This window comes from Ursus americanus, chromosome 28, assembly GCF_024610735.1.
Source record: "Ursus americanus isolate L20-20 chromosome 28, mUrsAme1.1.p, whole genome shotgun sequence".
Classification (NCBI taxonomy): domain Eukaryota; kingdom Metazoa; phylum Chordata; class Mammalia; order Carnivora; family Ursidae; genus Ursus; species Ursus americanus.
Window position 1 is genome coordinate 15452692 of NC_142154.1, and position 14723 is coordinate 15467414.

The following is a 14723-nucleotide window of genomic DNA, read 5'->3' on the forward strand; positions in this document are numbered from 1 at the left end:
ATGCTTTTTGCAAACTTTAGGGCACACATAGAGAATTTAAATGCATCCCCAAATCACACTTGGTTTCAAGAATGACACCTTTCTTTGAGGTTTGGAAAGATTGAGGATGGAACAGGACCACAAATACAAAAATTGATGTATACAACTCATGGGCTCCTCCCAAAACAGTATTAAAAGAAGCAAATAAGAACACGTTTTCTCTTGACAATCTTCATTGTAGTTAAATGGCACTTTATATTTCTGCATAATGAGCTACTTCTGTGCTTTACAGACCATTTTGCACGTGGTTTGTACCTCATATTAAATTTGATGATGTATTTGAAAGTATTTTATACACAGAAAATTGTCATGCAGATTTTAGCTATTATGAAAATAATGATGAGTAAATAACGTCAGTGAGTGAGGCTGTCATTGGCCCAATTTAAAAGCCTCTCTGCTTCTCTTTCTCAACCTTATCATTGGATGCAGAAAAAAAAATAAGAAGAAGGGATTTTAGAGATGGGTTGGATTTTTTCTTAAGTTATTAACATTCACTAATAGTCATGGAACTACATTCAACAATAAAATTCTATTTCTAACATAAGAGATTGGAAAAAAAATTAAAAACCTGAAAGCAGTCAGTGCTGACAACACTATGGAGAAGTAGACAGTATGAAATGTTAAAATACTTTTTTAATTTCTTATTTAAAATATTTTGAGAAACTATTCTGATAATAATCATCAAAATTTTAAAGGCCCTACTATTGGGCACAATAATTCTACTTTTGTGAATCCATCCTACAAAATAAAAACATCAGTCATTATATCCATATATCTATAGTTAGGTAGAGAGTCAGGTAGGTAGGCAGATATATAGATAGAGAGACAAGTTAGATAGATGTGAGTTTTTGTTGTAGCATTGTTGCGGGTGCAGAGAACTGAAAACAACGAATAAGTCGGGGCGCCTGGGTGGCGCGGTCGTTAAGCGTCTGCCTTCGGCTCAGGGCGTGATCCCAGAGTTCTGGGATCGAGCCCCGCATCAGGCTCCTCCGCTGGGAGCCTGCTTCTTCCTCTCCCACTCCCCCTGCTGTGTTCCGTCTCTCGCTGGCTGTCTCTCTGTCAAATAAATAAATAAAATCTTTTTAAAAAAACAAACAAACAACGAATAAGTCAATCACTATTCTTGAACAACACAATTTTAATGTCCTTGTACAAATGCTTTTTCCTCAGGATGTACTATAACTTACTGAGCTTTATACTTATTTTCAAATGTTTGGTTCATTCTAATTTTCTGCTATTGTAAAATAATCCTGAGGTAAGCAACCTTGCACGTAAATCTTTTCTCACACTCTGATTATTCCTATAGTATTTATTCCCAGAAAAAGAAATGAGTATTTCGTAAGAGCGTAATGATCAGAGTCAGATGGTATGGGGAAATATAACAGAGCACAGGGGTGGGGTGAGAACAAGGTTTGACAGTGTGCTTTGGACGGAAAGGTCAGGGAAGGAAGCCTTCTCTGAAAAAGGCATTCCTGACCAGGAAACCTAAATGATGAGAAGGAGCAGGGCATGCAAAATGTTGAGAGAACAGCCTTCTTTTCAGGCAGAAGGGATGCCATGTGCAAAGGCCCTGGGTCAGGAAAATGTTTCCAAGGTTTTCAGCATTGAGGGGAAGAAAGGGAGAGCTCTATCATGGGGTTTGAGGATCATAATAACAAGGTTTGATTTTATTGCAAGAGTTATAGAAAGCTCTGAAGATGTTTCTAACTTGGAGAATGGACGGGTATGGTATATGATATTGAACTGCTTACTCTGGGTGGGCATGGTTTGTAGAAAGATGAGGGGGAATGAAAGCCTGGTTAAGTTAATTCATTCGGGCAACAATGATGCTAGCCTCACCTGGGAGAAGGGAGACAGTGTCAATGGTGAAGTGGACGGATGACAGAAAAAGAAGAACTTGGGACAACGGCTAGGTTTTCCATGTGGGTAAAGGGTAGATGCTGGCTTCTTACTGAGATGGGATGGATTATATAGAAGAAACTTGGGAGGAGGGCTGCACTGAGTATAAGGAGGATTACACGCTCCATCTGGTCATGTTGTGGAAGAGACTCTATCAGAATCCTAGTAGTGGTGCCAAGTAGGCAGTTGAATACCTTGGTTTGGAGCTCATGGGACTAGTCAGGGCTGGAGGTGTGGATTGGGGAGTCATTAGCACAGAGCAAGTGCTGTGGGGGAGGAAAAAAGTCTTTTTCCTTTTACCTTTCTAGGTTCGTGGCTGCCTCTCTGTAATCAAAGACTGATTAAAAAGAGAAAAAAGCATACAAAGTGATTTAATATAAGTTTTATGTGACATAGGAGTTTCATAAAGGAAAGAAGACCAGGAGAAGAGGTTAAACCTAAGTGTTTTTATGCATGGTTTGATGAAGAGTGGAAAATTGTGGGAAATGTGACAGGACAAGCATATGAGCTCACTGCAGTAAACTGGCAGAGACTTAGCAAGGCCTGGTCCTTCCCATTCCTCTCCAAGCCCCTCCTTTCTTGAAGATACAGATGCTCCTTTCTTCTGGGTGCAGGAAGGCCACCTCTCACCTGAGGGTCTTATGACCTACTTCAGGACTCCTTCCTACATATGCCATTTCTCAAATTCCTCCAGCATAAAATTTTCAATTTGCTAAAGGTGCCATATTTGGGGGTGGTGTGTCCTGAACCCCATCAGTACTTAAAGTCATGGGACTGGCTATGAAGCAAGGAGAAGGTAAAGATAGAGCAGAGAACAAAGTCAAAGATTGAACCCTGGCGTAAGAGAGGAGAAGCTGTTACGGCAGAGAAGCTAATTAGGAATGGCCAATGAGATAGAAGAAAAATCAGAATGAAAAGAGAAGAGAACATCCCAAATGATGTTTACATTCTAAAGACAGAGAAATCTGCAGAATTTGGCAGCTTGGGGCTCATTTGGGGCTCTGAAAATCACTTCAATGAGACAGTGAGGACAGGCCCTGCCCTCTTTTTTAGGTGAAGGTGTGGATGGGGGAGAAGAGCAGAGCCAGGGAGTGTAGAGCAATCTATAGAGAGTTTGGACTAGAAGTGGTTGTGAAGGAATGAGGTGTTATCTAGAAAGGTATCTGAGGCTAGGGAAACTTAAGTTTTACTTTTTCTTAATGATAGAAACTTCAACATGTTTGCATGCTAACTGATATGATCCTTGAGAAGGCAAGAGGAGATGGAATCCAAAGCACAAGAGGTTGATTTTTCTCCTCTCCAATCAAAGGAAGAGAGAAAGAAGAGGGATGAAGAAGCAACTAGAATTGTGGATGTGATGAGAATCATGAGTCAAGGCCACCAAAGAAGAGTGAGGGTACAAGAGGGGAAGGTTTGAGGAGGAGGAGGGAAATGGTATGGAAAAGTCCCCTCCAATAAAGGACAAATGAGCTTACCAGCAGGATTTCCAGAAAGTTCCAACTGCTCTTTTGTGGTAATCAGTTTAAAAAGAAATCAGCTGGCAATTTTCTTTCTTTCTTTTTTTTTAAATATTTATTTACTTATTTGAGGGAGAGAGAGAAAAAGAGAGAGAGCATGCACGGGGAGGGGCAGAGGAGAGGGAGAGAGAGAATCCTCAAGCAGATTCCCCTCTGAGCACGGAGCCCACCCCCACAGGGCTCGATCCCAGGACCCTGAGATCGTGACCTGGGCCAAAATCAAGAGTCAGCTGCTCAACCCACTGAGCCAGCCAGGTGCCCCTCTCTGACAATTTTCCACCATTGGCTGGGTCATGAGATGGCATTCACAGTTCACATAGGGCTGCATTTTTGCCAGAGAAGCACAATAGAGGGGTGTTTGCAATGCAGCCTGTTTGCCGTGTCATGATACAATGGCATATTTTCAAAGCAAATGAATGAAGAGAAGTCATAAGAGGGGCTGAAAGAGAGAGAGAAAATACTTCTCGATATGATCAGGAGTTATAGGAATTGTGGTTCCAAGTTAAGTGAGCTGAGAAGATGAGGTGTGGTCAGAGTATTCCACAAAAAAGATTGAGATTTCAGAAGTGGTGCAGGTCCAGGGGGTGACCCCACGAGTGGGTGGCTGCAGCGGAGCAAACGTAAAATTCACCTGCCCTCCAAAAGGGGATTGAGAAAACAAATGGCCGCTTTATGGAATCATCCATAAAGATGGTGCCACCACCAGAAATGGTAACAGAATCAAAGATGGAAAGTAAAACTATGACCTGAAACTAACATAACACTGTGTGTCAACTATACTTCAATAAAAACAAAACAAAACAAAAAAAAAAAAAAAACAAAATGAACAAAACAATGATGAACCACCTAGTCTGCAGCAAATGAGTTCCTAAAACGAGAATGGTAAGCAGGATGTCACCGCTGTGGTTTTTAAGCAAGAACAAGAGGGAAAGCTAGGGGATGCGTAATGAAAATACTCCATCTCCAGACCCTGAAATATGAGATCATAAGCCAAAAACAGCCTTCATCGAAGACCTCCTGTGTTAGAGGTATCCTCAGGTAATAGCCAGGCTTCCTCTTGGAGATTCATGTCCTAGGGAATGTTCCACAAGAGGATGAAGGTCTTGGGGAGTTCTTGCGAATCACAGATCTGGAAATCAAAAGGACATGATGAGAAAAAAAATTGGAGGGAGAGGAATGATGAATTCCATTTAGGGAAGACACAAAAATGGAGTGGGAGGATGGGAATGCAGAGAGTAACAGTGGCCCAGGAGCCTGGACTTCTGGGAAATCAGAGGCAGTCACCAGGGGGAAGTGTTTGGCCATGAATTTCAAGCATCGTTCTGTGTTGCCTTGATGCTTCTTCAGGATGACCCCTCCCTCCCCTGGGGCTGCTGATACTGTATGTTGATGTAATGTTTTTCAGCACCAATCTTCTCAACTCCGGCTTTTGAAACACAAATTTTCTGTCTTAATTTGTGACACCACCTTAAACATTTGCAAAATGAATACATTTGTGTTGAATCCCTGTTAAGGTGCTCCCTTCTTTGCCATGGATCTAGTCTAGTAATTCTCATACCAATGCGCCTTTCTAAACCACTGCCAGTTTAAAAAAACATGATGATATTTGCTATGGCAAGTTCTCCTTAATTATCCTTTTCTCACTGTGTTGGGTTATCCTAGCTCTTCATTCATCCAATGAACTTCCTAATCACATAAAGAAGTGCCAAAACAATACCACTGGGATTTTGATGACTTTGCTAAAACTGTAAATAAATCAGCGTGAAACCACAATAGCCATGTCTCTCTTTTGAAAATAGTTCCTCATTTATCCAGGGCTTGGTATGCCCCTCAATTAATTCTTTCTTATGAATTAGAGGTTTCCATTACATTTCTTATTGTTTACTGCTTATATGTAGGAAATGTATGGGGGTTTCATATTATTTCTTCGGTATTCAGTTACCTACAAGAATTTTCTAGTTAATGTTAGTATTCTGGGCGCCTGGGTGGCTCAGTCAGTGAAGAGGCTGCTTTTGGCTCAGGTCATGATCCCAGGGTCCTGGGATCGAATCCCATGTTGGGCTCCCTGCTCCACAAGGACTCTGCCTCTCCCCCCAACTCATTCTCTCTCAAATAAATAAAATTAAAAAACAAACAAATAAATAAATAATGTTAGTATTCTTTCTAAATAATTACTTCAGCTTCTGTAGTTAAAAAGTATTATCTACGAAAATTAAAACTGTATTTCTGACTTGTGAGTTATTCTTTCCTTTTGATTGTTTCCTTTTTAACGCATTCTGTGTCATATACAGAACACCATTAATATCCATGTGTTGTGTCTGACTCTCCTGTGACTGTGTGGGATGTGTTGCTAACAAGAATATATGCATATTAGTCATTTAAGATGTGTAGTTCCAGTTTTATAAAACAACTGTCTTTGGAATTTATTGTATCTCTTTTGCACTCCTGTGATAAGCCCCATCTTGTATTCTTTTAAATATTATTTGATCCAATTTGTTTATCTTCTAGCTTTTCTACTTAATGTGCAAGTACTCGTTACTGCTCTTTTATGATATTAGCGTGCTCAAATGATGTATTCATGTGGAATCAGTACCAACATTTTATAGTTTCTGGTAAAGGAGATCATTTGTGATACTGAGCTCTTCAAAATGTTTAGCATACATTTATACAGAGAGACTTTATAATTGCCATCTCCACCTTCGCTGTTAAACCATTACTCAATTCTAATTTTATTCAGACTATTTATTTTATTATCTTGGGGAGAATTCTAGAGCTATGTCTGAAATTGCTTTCCTCATGAAAATAGTCTCTCAAATTTTCTCATCCATTTACTTATAGATTCTACTCTTTACCAATATTGCGTCTTTGTAATTATAGATTTATTTACTGGTTTGAGTTAAATGATTAACTCATTTTCCATTTTATCTTATTAATAATGCTATGAATTTGCTATTTACTACAGTTTTGGAAGCATCCAAGGACTTTTATGAGTAGCAGTCTATTTTTTTGCTTTTAAGATAATGGTATTTATCATTTCTTTCTTGACCTGATAGATATTTAGAATAGTGAGTACATTTTCTAAATAGATTGGTTTAATTTTTTTTCACCCATGTAAATTTTTTTGAATTTGGGGAATGGGGTTCTTTTTTTTAAAGCTTAGAATATGATTCCTTTTCTCTTCTTTATTTTCTCAAAGGAAGCCTGAAAAGGAAGGTTTTTTGTTTTGTTGTTTTGTTTTTTTATTAGCAGTAATAGCATTTGTACTTGAGTTGCTGTTCAGAGTTATACCTAACAGTACTGTAGTAAGCCTCACAGGGCTAAATAATTAGCGACTAAGTGGTACGGCTGGGCATTTGGCATACCATGATGGCTTTATTTCTTTTTCTCCCTCTCAAATTGTACTTCTCTTTAGTTTCAGATACAAGTACTGGTAAATAGCAGTTAGCGAGATATTTGTGTTGCGGCTTTCATACACACCTCTATTTTGTAGGAAGCCATATTTATTCACACACGGAAGTCCCCTGATCTCTAAAGGACCCTTAACTATCAAGAGACCTCAACTACCCTCATAAGCACCACTCCCACCTAGTGGCCATTCTTATAATTACAAGCAGAAGTTTTTCATGAAAATCAACGTTTGTAGGTTTCGGGTATTCCAAATGTAATCTTATTCCTAAATGGAAAGAATCACAACAACAAATCGGGAAAATATCTCACTATGATAGGAAGACGGTAGTTACCTAAGCCTGTCACATTACATTAGACTGAAGTACACTCTAACATTTAAATTCCAGAACACGGTTTGTTTTATCATTTCTTGTTTATTGTTCCCTACCGGGCTAAGGGAGGTGAAATCACCTACTTGAGACTAGATATTTTGCATACACAATAAAACACCCAGGAGAAATGCAAATATGCGCATTAGAAATTCTTAAAAATAACCTCTTCTGTTTTTGTTTTTAGATTATCCATCTAATTTTCAGCAAACTTCTCTGTCCAGTTTTTCCTGATCGTCAGGTTATGTTTGATAACATGACACATTCGGCGATGCATATGACAGCTGAAGTGGCTTCATTACGTGGATCTCATGTGGAAAATCATGAAGGGGAATGGCAGCATTTATAACTGTGCCAGAGCTATGACAAAAATAATAATAAATCCCACTTGCAAAACTGTAGTGATACTATGATGACATCAGTCTGAGGACAATTTGAACAATTTTATATATTTTTATTTTCAGAAAGGGCTTTGGATGCAATTGGAACGGAGGTGTAACAGAAGAAGCAGCTCAAGCATTTATTCCTAATCTGTATCATCAGCTCAACAAGGTACGAATCCAGTTTTATCCTTTCCAGTGGTCTCCTAACATCTCTCTCCCAACAACTGCTAAGTTTTCAACGAAAAACATAATTCCTGATGCCGTAATGCTTATAGGAATAAAATCATACAATATTTCAGTCTCTCCTATGATTCCAAAATAACCAGGCTTGCACTGCAAGGCCCTCCGATATAAGAAAGTGGTGGTGGGGGGCGGAGGGGGTGCTGCCAAGTTAAAGCTTTACTTATTCACCAAAAGAGCACATTCTCATCTGAACTGTGGCCTGCCTCCAGTATTTTCCTCAAAAGAAGGGGAATAACCTGCCCCAATTATATATTTAATATCCAAATAAAAGTGAGAATTTGAGGTATCAGCCTTGGCAGAGTTCCGGTCTTGAAATGGAAAGATTGAAACACAAACAATTTTTTAAATTGTTTTGAATGTTATGCAAAAAAAGGGTAGTGGGCTTTAAATAGTCTTTGTCATCCTTGTTTGCTTCTGTTGTGTTTTTTTAGGTTTTTTTCTTTTGCTTTGTTTTTGTTTCGTTTTTTCCTGTAGCAGGGGAGATTTAGTGTGGCGCTAAGCAAAGACAAAAATGAAATTAGGCACATGCCCGAAGGATCAGGTTTTCAATGGGAAGCAACAGAGAGCAACAGAAATAAGGGGGAAAGTACTGAAATGGTGCATCAAGGAAGGACATGGACGGAGTGGGTCCCATGGTGCAGGCGACCCTCGCCCAGCCACCCGCAACCCCAAATTCCAAGTTGTTCTCAAAACTACCCAGATCCCAGCTATAACACGTTGTTCTAAGTAAAGATACTCACTTAGCTATATAACTACAGAAAATGAGAGCCATCATAGTAACTGTTTTATGGGAGCATTTCATGGCATCAAACGGTGATAAAACTGTTGATGGATGCAGGCTACGCACCCATGTACAAATTAATAAAGCATTAACTCAAACTGAGAAGCTGCTGCTGGTATTTTCTAGCTCATAGCATTCTTCCTTAGAAACCTGGGGGGGAGGTCAATTCCAGGCTGCCAATCCGGGAATTACACAGAAGACGGGCCCTCTTCCCACACGGCAGCCCCCCAGGCCACCTCACTGGGATGTGACTGGGCCTCTGATTCATACGCCAAGGGCAGCTTGGCCAGGCCAAGTGTGGGCAGTGGAAAGCATGCCGCACACCCAAATGTAAATGCATTAAAAGGCTGCTGAGGAAGGAACGCAGACCTCCCTGATGTATTATGGCTTTTTGCTTGGGAAGGCGGGGTGGGGGGGGGAGGGGTGTAGGGCGGGTAGCATCGTCAAGGGCCGAGCCAGACCCAGGAGGCTGCCCACACCCTCTGCACCTAAACTCCCGATGAGAAGTTGTTCCAAATTGTCCCGCGTCATCACCATCACCGTCATCATCATCATCATCCGTTCTCTCCAAGTTCTCACATTTCGGAAGTCTGAAAACTATAAATAAAACAGCATATAAAAAAAATAGATGAAGGAGCACATAGCAACGATTTCTCAAGGAGCTTTCTCTCTCCTCTCTTCCAATGGAAGTACTGAAGCCTTTCCAATCATTTGGTACGAGCATTAGGTAATACGGCTGGAGACCAGGACAACAAATCAGCCACAATTTTCCTTTAAAATATGAAAGGTTCAAGGGGGAAAAGGCACTACAGACGTGAGTCAGGAGCACCCAGGAAAAGCAGAAGGAGGCGCGCACCCCTCCGCCCCCGCCGCTCCGTTCCCTTAAACACAGCGCTGTCCTGAAGAGCCCTCTCCTCTCGGTGTCCCTCGCTGCTGCCCTCCCCCTGGTCCCATGAATGAAAACAAATTGTTTTCGGCTACAATACCACGGGGCTCCGCTTTGACCTGCGTGGTACAGTGACTCTGTGCGCCTTGAATTTTTACATACAGCTGCATAAAGCAATTTTCATGTAAATTTCTAGGTAAATCAGCCTGCCGTTGGTCTATTACATGGACACATACACAGAAACCATTAAGTTTGACAGAAGATTAGAAGTTGCCCTTGTTTCTTGGGATGCCTTCCCCCGCCCCCGCGCCCCACGCCTTCGACAGCCTCTGAATTAGAAAAGCAGGAGTGGGAAACGTGCCTCAACCACACACAGGAGCCCCACAGGAGCGGGGCACTCATCTTTGCCCCGCACATCCCCGGGGCTTGGATGCAACGTGATCAGAAAGAGCCTCTCTGGGAAAGAAAGAAAACTTGATATGAAAATCAACCTTCAAATGAGCAGAAGGAGTCAGGTAATTCTCTCGCCCTGCCGGGGAACGACTAGGCCACCTCCGGTACCCTGACTTCCTCCCGAAGATAAACCAGATGCAAGCAAACAGGCCCTGTGGCCTTCGGAGGCCCCACCACTCCCATCGGTAAGGCCATCCTGGCTCAATTAGCTCACAGCAGGTGGAGGAGTTTCCAGGGTCAGAGGAGCACACTGGTTCTTCAGAGATGCCTTGGCCTGGGAGCTGGGAGCCAGGGCCCTCCCGACTCAGCCAGCAACAGGAGGGAGGCCGACGACCCAGCCATCTGGCGGCAGGCTATCCAGGCCCTTCCTCTAAATCTGTCCCTACCCAAAGGAGGCACATTTCTTGAAATGTTCTGAGGCGGGAGCATCCACAGAGCACAAAGGGAAAGATGTCACCCAAACCTGGCCCAGGATGTTTGTTTATGCAATCTTTAAATAATTCCTCTTTATCTCTATTGAGCCCATCACAGCATGTCACAAATAAATGTGTCGCCTTGGCCTATTGTTTGCAGCTCAGGATTGTCAAGCGAGAAGAAAATATTACAGAGACCGAGGGAGATACACGCAGGAGTGTGACCTTTAACTGCACTACCTATAACCAATCTCATCAAATTAAAGCACTGTATATTTTCCTTAATAATCTCTGATTAGGCTGGGGCTATGAGTGGACACGAACACCCGCCATTGCTATGCAGCGGGATGTCTGCTTAGCACCAGCAAAGCGTTTGGGAATAAGTGAGCAAAATGCTTTAATTTGATAGGGTTAGAATCCTGCAGGCTCTGGGGTGAAAGGTCCCCAACAGCTCCGCTCACACTGAATATGCAGAAATAAAAAAGTAAATTGCTTACATCTGCTGCAAGCGGCAGGGAAAATGATCTGATTGGATGGTCCGAGGGCTCTCCATCTCTTTTGGGTTAGAGAGAGGGTTTCAGAGCATCAAAAGCTTGTAATTGGAGTAATTCTGAATTAATGGACACACACACACACGCACACACACACACACACAACATTTTGAGGCAGCTGTTTGCAGAAGCCTGCCTGTTTAGGAATGCTTACAGATTGCAAAGAAGCAACTTTAAAAATAATCTTTTACCCCACCCCCTCCCCGCATGAATCCTGACTACGGGTTTGAATTTGACAACAGGTAGCAAGTATAACGTCCTTATCTGGCTCGTCCTTCTGCCACGGAGCCTGGGAGCTATCAGACCTACATACCTACTTGCCCACTTTGTACATCTTCCTGAAATATGTGTGCACTTCGATTCTCCTTCATGCATGAAAAGATGACTGGGAAAGGAGCTTCACCGAGATTCCTCGAAGTTGACATAGAAAGCGCAGGTTTTGCCTTTTGCTGTGTGATGTGGGATTTAATCTGAGTATTTGATCAATCAGAATCACAGGCCGGACTCAAGGTCTTTGGGGCACAAGCCGGTTCAGTCTCACGCAGGATGTCAGGAGGCGGCCTGCCGTGTCACCCTGATGCATTCACAGGACCCCGTTCGGGACCCTGCCTCACTGATCGCATCAGGCCTGTTTGTCTAGTGTTGTATGCCGACTAGGCCGAGGTTGCGTTTGAACTTTGTTTTCATTTCATTTCACTCCATTTCATTAACTTACACCAGCTTGCAAATCTAAGTAAGATCGTCTGGTCCCATTGTCTGCAGGCTCCCATCTTGCCCTGCCTCCCGTGGTTGAGAGTAAGCCCCCCAAGGAGGGTGAGTTACTGAAACTGAACGGGCCGAGGGAATGCAGTCTGAGAGGCCAACTTTCAAGAGCTATTTCTCAGCCAGGCATTGATCTGGGAAGGCAGCTTTGGCCAGACAAGCACTAAGCCTGAGAAGGAGAATCCCAAATGCTCTCAGATGCGTTTGCCTTAGAGGGACAGCTCCAAGCTCCTTGGAAATCTTAGTAGTGAGCGGGGCTGATGTCCAAACGCAAAATTTGTTTCCATGTTCTCATTACTACCCGAAGCTATTTGAAATCATCCGAAGAGCCTATTGTTTCCTGCAAGCATCAGGTTGCTAGGTTTTGTAATGCCATAAACAAGCTGAAGCATAGTCTAGATCTCTTCTTAGATACATACGTCTGCATGTGTATGTATATAATATGCCCATCCTCGCACACATACACACATACGCCCTTATTTTTTAATGGGAGCAGATCAGTGGATTTGACACTAAGCCACACAGAGAGAAGTCTGGGTCCGTTCCTCCCAGCAACTTCCATGATACACGGAGACAATGAAGTCTTTTTAATGTCTCGATTTAGGCAGCATTGCTCGGGGTGGGTGATGAAGATGCCGTGACCTGGTTTCTCTTAGAAGAATTCTCTACGAGGGAGAGTCCCTTCCTCGGGAAGGCTCTGCCTCTACCAAATGGTTCTGCTTTGGTCTCTATCACCCTGAAATCTCCTTTGTCTGCCGGGCGCTTCCACAGTCTATTGGAAGGTATTTGTCAACAATTATATGTCTATTAAGGAGTAGTCAATCAGTGTGGGCCCAAACAGCCAGGCCTCCAGGGTCCAGCTATTGATAGGAAACTGTCAATATCCCATCCAGTGCTTTTCTCAACAAAACACACCCGCCTCGCCCGGATCAGTGTCTGCGAACCCTCTCAGGACTGCTTCACTTGCCAGGTTCTCATTCCTCCACTTTCTAAACTAGTATTTCGTTTGAATGAATCAAAAAAAAATCTGAATAAAAGATACTTATTAAAATGCTGTTTCAACCGGGTTGGGGGGGGCTGATTTAGAATATAATTAAGAACAGTACGGAAGGACTGTGCTTGTAGGTGGCTGCAATTACTCTTGAAAATTGTAAAACCGGAAGAAAATTAATAAGGGATCCTTTAAATTAGCTTGACAGTAATTAATATCTATAAATACTTTCCATTCCACCAACACAAAGTTTAGAGTTATTTACCTAATTTAGGACAAAGGTCGCGGTACTAGCCAATATATTTTTATGCATATTCAATTTACAAATCCTACTGCGGATTTTGTAATTATTATCAGAAAGGGCTTGTCTTTTCTTGAAAGAAGAAAGACTGGGAGTTCCCTGTGAATGTTTTAAACTGAAGAACCCCCCACACACACCGCCCCACCACCAGCAAAAACCAAAACGTGGGGCTGGGGGAGGGGAGAAGAAAGGACAGAAAGAAAAGAAACACTAAGGAAGGCTGTATCCTTTGAACTGGCAACCTTCCTGCATCACAGAATACACTAGTTGTCCTACAACAAAAGACTGCAAGAAACCCTCTCCACAAAGGCCCCAGACACCCCCACAATATTTAAAGCAGATGTAATATTTAGAGTCTCTGCACCACGTTAAGATGCACTTTTAAGATATCTTACAGCCAAGGTTGGTTAAACTTATAAAAGCCAATATTTTCTCCCTTCCTTCAAATGTTCCCTTGCGATTCTCCGACTCCTCGATCTGATGGAGAAATTAACGTCAGGCGGGCCTGATGATGGCTCAGGGTTCAGGTAACAGGCAAATGAATTCAGAGCTAATGCATGATTAGACTTGCCCCTCTAAATCCAGCCTTCTTTCATTCTATCCCATCTATTGTCACTGAAACCAAATAATTCAGATATTGGGATAGAGTACAGAAAGGTCAAAAAGGAATCCAGATGTCCAGTGAAAGTTTTTTTGGGTTAGTGGAAAATATAGAATAAAATTTGTAAAGTGTGGAAATGAGCCAAGATCTCTCAGGTCTCAGGTGGAAGGAGTTTCTGTCCATTCTATTTCTTCTTCTTGGAGTCAAAACAGAGTAGCTCAGAGGTACGCTGATCAAATTACCTGTCTCCAGGCTAACGAGTGCTCCCCATAACCCAAGAACCCTGGGATCTTTTTTGCATTTTATGACCACAAACTAATGGCTTTTAATGCATATTTAGTTTTACAGGTGCTGTTGATGTTCAAATCCACTTATAGATATTCAAATTTCATCCGCTGTATAGATTTAAAGGAGCCCTGTGGTTCATTTTAGATGCGCACTCAGGAAAATTATAGATGGCCTTAAAATGTTCCAAGAGCATGAATAGTGAAATGGACCAGGTCAGGAACCCACGTACTAAGAGGTCCCTGAGTCTTTACTTCCACAGCAGACAGTCATCTTTGCAAGGGGCAGCTGATCTCCTCTTTTGAAAGCTCCATTATGTGTATTTACCAAATAAACAATGCAGGCAAGTTAATGATTGTCATCATTAATAATATGCATTATAGCAAGCCGTTAAATAAATATACGTGCCATAGATGTCTGCCAGACCATCACGCCTTTTTCCCTACATCAGATCCAAGGCATTGTCTTTGTTGTATTAAAAAGAAAAAAAATCACTCTTCATAAGGCAGCAGCAACAACAAAAGAAATCATTATTTAAAATAACTCACCAATGTTCAGATGCTCCGATTTTAAATCGGAGAAGTCAGCAAGTGCACAGTTGGGGCAAGAACTCGGTCCCCATAGACTCGGGTTTGCAAGGCACAACCACTAAGCAGGATACAAAATGTTCTCAATGCTTCAATAATTAACTATCTCTCATAGGAAAAGACAAATAAACAAATAACATGATCTCTTATGAGTTCAAACTGAACAAGTTGTTTGGTGTGAAAGGCTTCTATGCTGATTCCCTCTTAAAAAATTTATTGTGTGAGCATGAGAATAGTTGCTCGCTGACAAATTCT

At 41.9% G+C, this 14723-nt stretch overlaps 1 long non-coding RNA gene across 1 annotated transcript; it reads right to left on the bottom strand.

The window, feature by feature from the left end:
• Positions 1–778: 778 nt before the first annotated feature.
• On the bottom strand, positions 779–14505 carry LOC148107563 (uncharacterized). Its single transcript, XR_015722045.1, has 4 exons — positions 14430–14505; positions 9127–9235; positions 4470–4584; positions 779–1095 (listed from the first exon to the last, which is right to left on the bottom strand). It is a non-coding gene; the product is annotated as an uncharacterized LOC148107563 (long non-coding RNA).
• Between the last annotated feature and the right edge of the window lie 218 nt (positions 14506–14723).